Below are 11,197 nucleotides of genomic sequence, written 5' to 3'. Positions count from 1 at the left end.
TACTTGTTTAATTTAATTTTTTAATCTTTAGGAGCATTACATGTAAAATTCGGCCCAAAACAGCCCATATAAGTGCATGGCCGAATTTACCTTGTTATTTTATTAATTAGGTTTAATTTTTATTAGTTACTTGTGAGATTAGGATTTGTTGGAGGCCTATATAAGCATTGGCCAGCCACCCTTTGTAAACAACATCTTATTATTATTTTTTTCTATCAAATTTCAGATTTGTTGAGTGCAGAATTTTCTTTGGGGTTTTCTCCAAGAATTCTCTCTTGAGTTTTCTTTAGAAGTTGTTTTAACAATCTTTTGATTGTGAGAGCCATCTTCAACCTTCTTCTTGCCATCGATATTCTTTGGAGGGGAGATTAGAGCCGTTTGAAGGAATTTGTGAATTCTTTCGGGAATTCAAGGGTTCTTAGGACTTTTCTTTATTTCTTGCTGTTTCGATTTGTTTCTTTATTCCTACTTGTGCCGATTCATCATCTAATATTTTGCTGTTCTTGTTTGTGTTTCATCCTTGATTCAAACTCCAAGAACTCTTCATTTAATCGGTTCTTTTATTGGCCACATATAATCGACTCAAAATTCCCCAAAATTTAGGGTTCTTGCCGTTTTCTATTTCTTCTTGTTGGGTGAAATTCAGCTGCTGAAATTTGGGCAATTCATATTGGGTGTTCAATTGGACCCAATCGCAACTTAAATTCACTTCTTGAACTGTTCAATTTCACCTATTTCTTTCTTTTTTTTTTGCCGCCCAATCCCTAATCTTCCAATTAAAAATCTGATTGTTTCAATCTACTTACTGTTTTGGTGTTCTTGGCAGATTCGGCTTGTGGGAGTTGATTCTTGGGAATCAATTTCGGGTTCTTGGTTTCAAGAAACCTCTTTCATAAGTGTTTCGTTCCTTGATTAGATCTTGCTGATTTTTAGGGTTCTTATTCCAGATTTTAATTTTTCCAGATTTAATCTCGTTCTTTGTTTGATTTCAGATCTGTTCGTTTAGAGCTTTCTTAGGAGTTTCTCGTGACTTGGCAACTCGATCTTGGTCCGCGCGCATTCCTCTATCATTTGGTATCAGATTTTGGGCGTTTTGGGTGTTCTTGGTTGATTTCTAAACTGATCTCTATTTTTTAAAGCATAAACAGCAGTTTCACCCAGAAAAATTGTTCAAAAAAAAATTCATTTGAGTGGGTAAACGTTGTCTGATTGATCTAAAATTTTACATACATGTTTTTGGCACTTTGATTGAATATAAAAAAATTATTCCCGCAAAAAAAAGTCAAAAAAATCAAAAAATACGAAATTCAATAAAAATTTAAAAAAAGATTCAGCGGGTTGAATTTGGTGCCCAAAATTTCCAGATAAAAAATTCAATATATAAGGACATTCCAGATTTAATTTCGTGATTTTTGGAGATCGGGAACACCTCAAACGAAGTTGTCAAGTTACTCCGCAGTTTTTCGAGTTTTCTGTTTTCAGCAATTTTTATTGATTCTTAGCTGTAGGTTTTCATTTGTTTACCTTTATTCTTCCTTTACGTTATCTAACACCTTCTTGTTTCTTGTGTTAGTAGGATTTAAATGTGTGCACAACTTCTTCCTCGGTGCAACACGAATCAATTGGTGTCTCGTCAGTTTTTGGCATCCTAGTGCAAATTAGGATTCTTTGGTAGTTTGGTTCACACTCTCTAATTGGTTGATATAAACTCTGATAAAGAACTCACAAGATTGAATTCGACCTCATTGAGAATTTGATTTTTTCTTTTTGAGTGATTAACGGTGAGGTTTGATAACTTTTATTTTTGAGTGTTGAGTGTTTATTTTTGCAGTTTTTTTTGGAAGATGTCTAAAGATGACCATAATGATACACTTATGGAAGTCCAACAACAGTTAGAAGGACACACTGCTGCAATCACACAAATAAATGCTACCCTTCAAGCATTGAATACTACTTTGAATGAGGTACGAATGAATCAAGAACTTCAATATCGAGATCCAATCAGGGAAGATAGGAATAACCAGCCCCATAGGCGCGGCCCTCGACGTGTCCCTAGAATGGATGATGATTTTCATGATCGTGGACAACCTTCTTTGGCAAAACCGAAATTCACAATTCCCCAATTTCGTGGTAAGAATGATCCTGACGCTTATTGTGAATGGGAATCTAAGATTGAACTCATGTTTCGGTATTATAAATGTCCGGATGATGAAAAGGTAGCGTTAGCAACACTGGAATTTTCTGATTATGCATTAAGTTGGTGGACTCAACTTGGGGTAAACCGCCATCGGAATTATGAAGGTGAGATTTCGACATGGGATGAGTTGAAACAGATTATGCGTAAAAGGTTTATTCCACCTCACTACTATAGAGAAATTAAAACAAAGTTGAGAAGACTTATCCAAGGTAATAGGACAGTGGATGAATATTTTAAAGAGATGGAGATGCTCATTCAGAGAGCTAATGTGGAGGAAGATGAAGAAACAACTATGGTTCGATTCATTGATGGTTTGAACAGGCCGATAGCTAATACATTGAGGCTACAAACTTACATTGATTTGGAAGAAGCAGTTCACAAAGCCATTGAGATCGAGCAACAATTAAAGGAACAAAGGTTTGGGTCCTTCTCTACTTCACAATATTATCGAGGTAACAATTCCAATTCTGATTTTAAGAGTTCAGAACCACCTTTTGTTACTAACAAGTCTTCTTTGAGTAATGGAAGTAAACAATCAGATTGGAAAAAAGGGGCTCCTGCAAAAACGCAAACACCTTCTAAGCAGCCCAATTTAGGTGATTCGAGTGCGAAGAGGACTCGTGAGATTGAATGCTTTAAGTGCAAAGGGCGTGGTCATTATAGTAGAGAATGCCCTAACACGAGATTACTTCTTCTAAAAGATAACGGTGAGTACACTTCCGACTCTGATAATACAGATCCAGATATGCAGAACTTGTGGATGACAGTGATAATGGCGACGAGTTGGTCGAACCACCAAAGGAAGGGGACTTTGCTAATTTTCAATGCCTTGTAGTTCGTCGAACTCTTAACATTCAGATGAAAGATGATGATAGCCAAAGGGCCAATATTTTCCATTCTCGGTGTTTTATTAAAGGTAACTTATGTTCACTCATTATTGATAGTGGTAGTTGCTCGAATGTAGTGAGTAGTTATTTGGTGGATTCTTTAAAGTTGCCTTGTACCAAACACCCTAAGCCATATCACCTTCAGTGGCTTAATGAATGATCCGAAGTTAAAGTTACGAAACAGTCCTTGGTCACTATTAAACTCGGCAATTATGAGGATGACGTATGGTGTGATGTAGTCCCCATGCATGCGGCACACTTGCTCCTTGGACAACCTTGGCAATTTGATCGCGATGTTACACACCAAGGTAAACTTAATCGATACTCCCTTGTATTTAAAGGCAAGAAATTCACTTTTGCTCCTTTAAATCCTACTGATATATATAAAGATCAATTGAGGATGATAAAATTTTGTGAGGGGGTAAGGGAGAAAGAGCAAGTACAAAAGACAGAGAGAAAAGAGGCTAATAGTAGTGGAAAAAGTCAAAATTTAAAAAGCCCAAAGGTGAGTGATTCCTCTAGTGGTAAAATGAGCGGAAAAAATCTTTTGGCAACAAAAAAAGATGTGAAAAGAGCCCTACTTAATAAACAGCCTTGTATCCTTGTGAGGTTTAGGCAAAATTATTTATCTTTATCTAACATTAACGAAAATTTGCCTAGTGTGTTTCAATCTCTTTTGCAGGATTATGAGGATGTTTTTAGTGAGGCCCCTAAAGGTTTACCACCTTTACGAGGGATAGAACATCAAATTGACTTAGTACCCGGAGCTTCAATCCCAAATCGACCAGCCTATAGATGCAATCCCGAGGAGACAAAGGAATTGCAAAGGCAAGTGGAGGAATTACTAGACAAAGGGTACATTCGTGAGAGCCTAAGTCCTTGTGATGTTCCTGTCTTATTGGTGCCAAAGAAAGATGGTACGTTTCGTATGTGTGTTGATTGTCGCCCAATCAACAAGATAACGGTAAAGTATCGACACCCAATCCCTAGACTTGATGATATGCTTGTGAATTACATGGTTCAATAATATTTACAAAAATTGATTTAAAAAGCGGTTATCATCAAATTCAAATGAGGGAAGGGGATGAATGGAAAACAGCTTTTAAAACAAAATTTGGATTGTATGAATGGTTAGTTATGCCTTTCGGCCTTACTAATGCACCTAGTACATTTATGAGATTAATGAATCATGTTTTGAGGCTACATTTGGGTAAATTTGTAGTAGTTTACTTTGATGATATTTTAATTTACTCAAAGTCATTAGATGATCATGTTTTCCATGTTCGAACCGTTTTGGATATTCTACGAACTGAAAGATTATTTGCCAACCTTGATAAATGCACATTCTGTTGTGATAAACTAATATTCTTAGGTTTCATAGTTAGTGCTCAAGGTATTCATGTCGACGAGGACAAAGTTAAGGCAATTAAGGAGTGGCCGACTCCTAAATCGGTAACTGAGGTGAGATCTTTCCATGGTTTAGCCAGTTTTTATAGACGATTTGTGAAAGATTTCTCTACTATTGTTGCCCCATTGACTGAAGTTATAAAGAAATCAGTGGGTTTCAAATGGGGTGAAACCCAAGAAAAAGCTTTTCAAACTCTAAAAGCTAAGTTATGTTCTGCTCCTTTGCTTAAATTACCTGATTTTGCTAACACTTTTGAACTTGAGTGTGATGCTTCAGGAATTGGAATCGGCGCCGTTTTAATGCAAGATAAGCAACCTATTGCTTATTTTAGTGAGAAATTGAACGGTGCACAGTTAAATTACTCGACTTATGACAAAGAACTATTGGCATTAGTTCGTGCACTTCAAGTATGGCAACATTATTTGCTGCCTAATGAGTTTGTCATACATACAGATCATGAGTCTCTTAAATGGTTAAAGGGACAAGGTAAGTTGAGTAAAAGACATGCCCGATGGGTAGAATTCATTGAAACATTCCCTTATGTGATTCAATATAAAACAGGCAAAGATAATGTAGTCGCAGATGCTTTGTCTAGACGATATACTTTAATAACTACATTGAATGCTAATGTCTTAGGGTTTGAACATATTAAAGAGTTATATGATGATGATACTGATTTCAGCCATATCTATAAGAATTGTGGACATACTGCTTTTGAAAAATTTTATCTTGTAGATGGCTTTCTTTTTCGTTTAAACAGGTTATGCATACCAAAGTGTTCCATGAGAGAATTGTTGATTCATGAAGCCCATAGTGGGGGACTAATGGGACATTTTGGAGTGGCCAAAACACTAGACATATTGCAAGAACACTTCAATTGGCCACATATGAAGAAGGATGTGGAAAAGGTATGTTCCAAGTGCATTATATGCAAACAAGCCAAATCTAAGGTAATGCCTCATGGCCTTTACACTCCTCTACCGATTTCTACTTCACCTTGGGTAGATTTATCCATGGATTTTATTTTAGGTTTGCCTCGAACAAAAAAAGGAAGAGATAGTATATTTGTTGTTGTTGACAGGTTTTCAAAGATGTCACATTTTATTCCTTGTCACAAAACAGATGATGCTACACATGTGGCAGACTTATTCTTTAAAGAAGTGGTAAGACTTCATGGCATCCCTAAAACAATTGTTTCTGATAGAGATGTCAAATTCCTTAGCCACTTTTGGAAGGTATTGTGGGGTAAGCTTGGTACTAAATTACTTTATTCTACTACATGTCACCCCCAAACTGATGGTCAAACTGAAGTAGTTAATCGAATCTTAGGGACTCTATTACGAGCTGTTGTGGGAAAGAACATTAGAAATTGGGAAGAATGCCTACCATTCGTTGAATTTGCATATAATAGATCTATTCATTCTACAACTGGTTATTCCCCATTTGAACTTGTTTATGGTTTTAACCCACTAACAGTACTTGATCTTGCGCCATTACCTCTTGAACACGTTACGAATTTAGATGGCGAACAGAAAGCTGAGTTGGTGAAATCCTTACATGAGAAGCCTAGACAGCGAATAGCCAAAACAAATGATGCCAACACCAACAAACCAAACAAGGGGCGCAAACGGGTTGTACTAGAACCCGGAGATTGGGTTTGGGTCCATTTGAGGAAAGAACGATTTCCTACAAAAAGGAAGACTAGTTGGACCCAAGGGGCGATGGGCCTTTCCAAGTACTCGAGCGGATCAACGATAATGCCTATAAAATTGATCTACCTGGTGAGTACAATGTAAGTTCTACTTTTAATGTGGCTGACTTGTCCCCATTTGATTTTTCAGATTCGAGGACGAATCTTTTTGAGGAAGGGGGGAATGATACGAGTCATAAAGGCCCAATCCAAGTTCAAGAACGTGCTGGGCTCAAATTGCCACAAGGCCCAATAACAAGATCAAAGGCCTGACAAATGCGGTCCAAACTAAATGGGACCATTCAAGAGCTTGTTAGCAAGGCCTTAGATGCATACACGAGAGAACAAGAAAATCAAGATTCACTTTCTTGTTTTCAAGAAAATCAAGAAACCGAATCTTGGCCCAATTTTGCTGTTCGAAGAGATTTCAAGAATCAAGAAAATCAAGATTTCAAATCTTGGAAATCTTGGTCCAAGAAACCAAATCTTGCAGCCAAAACGCATTGGATCTCCATTACGAGCGTCAACGACCCAATTTTGGTAGGAGATGGATCACGAGCCCAAATTCTTGAAGGCGAGGCCCAATAACCAAAATCCAGCCCAATCAAGAAATTTCTTCATACTTAGTTGAAAATCAGGCCAAAATGTCAAAGGGCCCAATTCGTAAACATCCTACTTGTTTAATTTAATTTTTTAATCTTTAGGAGCATTACATGTAAAATTCGGCCCAAAACAGCCCATATAAGTGCATGGCCGAATTTACCTTGTTATTTTATTAATTAGGTTTAATTTTTATTAGTTACTTGTGAGATTAGGATTTGTTGGAGGCCTATATAAGCATTGGCCAGCCACCCTTTGTAAACAACATCTTATTATTATTTTTTTCTATCAAATTTCAGATTTGTTGAGTGCAGAATTTTCTTTGGGGTTTTCTCCAAGAATTCTCTCTTGAGTTTTCTTTAGAAGTTGTTTTAACAATCTTTTGATTGTGGGAGCCATCTTCAACCTTCTTCTTGCCATCGATATTCTTTGGAGGGGAGATTAGAGCCGTTTGAAGGAATTTGTGAATTCTTTCGGGAATTCAAGGGTTCTTAGGACTTTTCTTTATTTCTTGCTGTTTCGATTTGTTTCTTTATTCCTACTTGTGCCGATTCATCATCTAATATTTTACTGTTCTTGTTTGTGTTTCAGCCTTGATTCAAACTCCAAGAACTCTTCATTTAATCGGTTCTTTTATTGGCCACATATAATCGACTCAAAATTCCCCAAAATTTAGGGTTCTTGCCGTTTTCTATTTCTTCTTGTTGGGTGAAATTCGGCTGCTGAAATTTGGGCAATTCATATTGGGTGTTCAATTGGACCGAATCGCAACTTAAATTCACTTCTTGAACTGTTCAATTTCACCTATTTCTTTCTTTTCTTTTTTTTTTGCCGCCCAAATCCCTAATCTTCCAATTAAAAATCTGATTGTTTCAATCTACTTACTGTTTTGGTGTTCTTGGCAGATTCGGCTTGTGGGAGTTCATTCTTGGGAATCAATTTCGGGTTCTTGGTTTCAAGAAACCTCTTTCATAAGTGTTTCGTTCCTTGATTAGATCTTGCTGATTTTTAGGGTTCTTATTCCAGATTTTAATTTTTCCAGATTTAATCTCGTTCTTTGTTTGATTTCAGATCTATTCATTTAGAGCTTTCGTAGGAGTTTCTCGTGACTTGGCAACTCGATCTTGGTCCGCGCGCATTCCTCTATCACAATCGAAACTTCCTCTCCTTAGCTTTGGTGTTCAGTCATGAAAATGGAAGAAGAAGATGATGAATGTCCTTTTTTTCTTTTCTTTTTTTTATTTGTTTAAATTTTATCATATAATTAACTAATAATAATATTATAACATACATATATATTACAATTTAACATTTAACCGTCCACTACTAGCAAAAAGGTCTAATTTCCTTATTAGCCCTTCCACATTTATTAGTTAAGCTATTAAATCATCTAAATGCAATAATTACTAAGTTTTACGCATTTTACAATTTAGTCCTTTTTCTTTAATTAGCTATCTAAATGTTAAAATTTCTTAACCAATTTTAACACGACTCTAATTGATACACGCACGTGAATGATTGAAGGTCATTCGAGTTCATTAAGTGGACTAAACTCTAAGTTGCCTATTTCAAGAGAGGATCCAATTGAAATTCTCATCGGGTTTATAACATGTGCTAGATCAAAGAAGTTTAAAGGGGCGATGATGGGCCTAATTCAGCAAGTTTGGGCTGAACATGAGATGTCCAACCCTTATTGGACCCAAAATAACATCCCATGTCCATACAATGTTTTGCATGTGGTTGTTTGTTTAGTTTAATAATTTTTCAGCTTTTAATTATGTCTTGTTTATTATATGCATCTTTAATTAATGTTTTGCATTATTAATCAACATCTTTTAATTGTGACATGCACTATGTGTTCTGCATTTAATAAAGTCATGCATTATGTAACTTCATGTTATTTAAGTTTACATCATAAATTATGACATGCATTATGTAACTCCCATGTTAGTTAAAGTTTGCATCATTAAATTAAGTCATGCATTAAGTAACTCATTTGTTCATTTAGTTTACATCTTAAACCATGCATTTAAGCATCTTAGTTGTTAAATATGTTTGAGTTTGTTTATATAAGTATGTTATTTAATTTGGCTGTTACTTTTTAATGCATAAGTTATAGTGTGTTTAATTTTTCTTAAATAAATTAATTGTGTGTTCATAGTTTGTTGTAGGAAAGTCCAAAAGGTTGGTAACATATTTTAAAGCTATAATAAGGCTGTTCGTTTGCCAAGAAGAATTAAATACTGTCACATTCAAATGGCTGTTCAGTTTTGGCATAAAAGAGTGTGCATTTGGTCACTTAATAAAAGGAATGTTTTTAGTGGATATTGAAGCACTCAAAGCTCATTATGGTGGCTGTTCAAAGGGACCAAGAGTGGCTCTTCAAGTCTGATCGGTTTCATGTACTCAAAGCTAGTTATGGTGCCAATAAAAGAGATGATGAATACACAAGCATTAAGTCATTTGGTTAAGGGAAAATGAAGGGACATCAAGCAACACATTTAAAGGACCATTAAGCCTTCATCAAGTGAAGAGGCATGACTTTTCAGCTATGCATGAATCAAGTGAAAAGACATGACTCTTTTGTTTCCCATTAAGAGTTATAACCAAATTTTAATATTTTGTTAATAGCTGGTATGAATGTTGAATTTGAATAGTCATATTCGTGCCTGTAAATTGCTTGTAAAAGGACAATGTTAAGGTAAGACTATGTTGAATAAATGTTGATTGAATTTTTTTGAGTTTTGTGTGAGAATTCTATCTCTTTGTTCTTGGTCTAACTTACTTGGACTTATCAAGGTTCTTTTGAACTTATCACTTCTATCCTTTCTTTCTTTGTTCTGAAGTATGGCGTTCTAACATACTGTTGGTTCCTATTTTGCTAAATAGCAGGTCATAGTTTAATTCTTCTTCAAAGACTTGTTTGTTATTTCACTATATAGAAATTGGGTCATGATCATTTATATCGATGGTTCTTTTCTAAGTGTTTAATTCGTGCAAGTCATCCTCTCGAAACCTTCTTTGTTGTTTTCATTCAACCTAGTTTCCATTACTCACAATTTCATTTTAAATTCCAACTTGAAACGATACTGAAATTAGACGATCGAAAAATTCAGCGCCTTGTAATTGAATTCACGAATACGAGCACACATCACTAATGATTCCGTAAATATTCTATAAATAATATTTACGAGTCAACACGATGAAATTTGTGGTCCCGGAACCACTATTTCGTCACAACTGAAATTAGGTTGTTAGAGTATCATACTTAACATATATCTTATTAGCATGCGTACATAATTTATATTTATGCAAATAGAATATCAAAAATCATGATTTATGGCCTAATTTATATCATACGAACCTTACAGGAAGCCACATTCACTCATACATTGAATACGGCTCTAGGAAAAATTCTAGTTTTTGGGTCCACACACCCGTGTGGCCTACAAGGTTAGCCCATGTAGCCAACACGGCCCAATTACTCAGACAATGTGACTCACATGGTCTGGCATACTAGCACATGGCGTGTGGCGCAACAGTCCAATTTTCAGCTTTTGCTGTTCGCTATTTTCTCGGGTTTTTGTACACACCTAGTCATTTTTCGATGCCAATTTAACAAACGCAATTCCAACACCTTAAAACGTCATCCAAAAAAATCAATGAACGATGATATACCAATTCAAACACTAAATTCGACCTTAACACCAAACATAATAGTCCCTTCAAAGCATTCGATTGCTTACCACGCTTGCAGCAGTATTTCCTAAAGCCATTATACGCTGAATAAGTAAATGCTAAAACAATCCTCACCTACAATAGGCCATTAACAATCAAAATAGAACTAAAGACGCACTAGAACCATCCATCTTACACAAAACCAAAAAATAAATAACATACTATGGGAAAATAAAAAGAAAAGAACGTGAATGACATGTACACAATGATGAACCTGTTAACTTCATCCAAAACGCACAACACAAGGGTCAACAGAAAAATAGAGTCTCCATAATAATAGTTAGAAACAAAATAGAGAAGAGATCAAATAGAGAAAAGAAGAAGGAATATTTTGGGAAAAGAAAATGTTAGATTAATTTCAACAACTCTAGAAAACTAACGTGAAAACAAAATATGGGAAAAAGTGGGGAAGTGGGGAACATGGAGAGAAATTAGGAGATAATTCTTTTTTTTTAAAACACCCACTGACTCCTAATAAATCTGATTAGTTATCCTTATCAGAATTTGCCGAGAGTTTAAACAAAAACAATTCCTACTTTGAATATTTAGAGATTCAAACACAAGACCAAAGGGTTAAGTTGACACCTTACCACTAACCAATAAGCTCTTTCTTATCATCAGTTAAGCCAAAAATAATACTTAACCTATAAGCTCAATGATAGGAGTTTGGGAAAAAT

This window comes from Gossypium hirsutum, chromosome D01 (genome assembly GCF_007990345.1).
Source record: "Gossypium hirsutum isolate 1008001.06 chromosome D01, Gossypium_hirsutum_v2.1, whole genome shotgun sequence".
In the NCBI taxonomy this organism is placed as follows: Eukaryota; Viridiplantae; Streptophyta; class Magnoliopsida; order Malvales; family Malvaceae; genus Gossypium; species Gossypium hirsutum.
Note: the sequence above shows the minus strand (reverse complement) of the source record.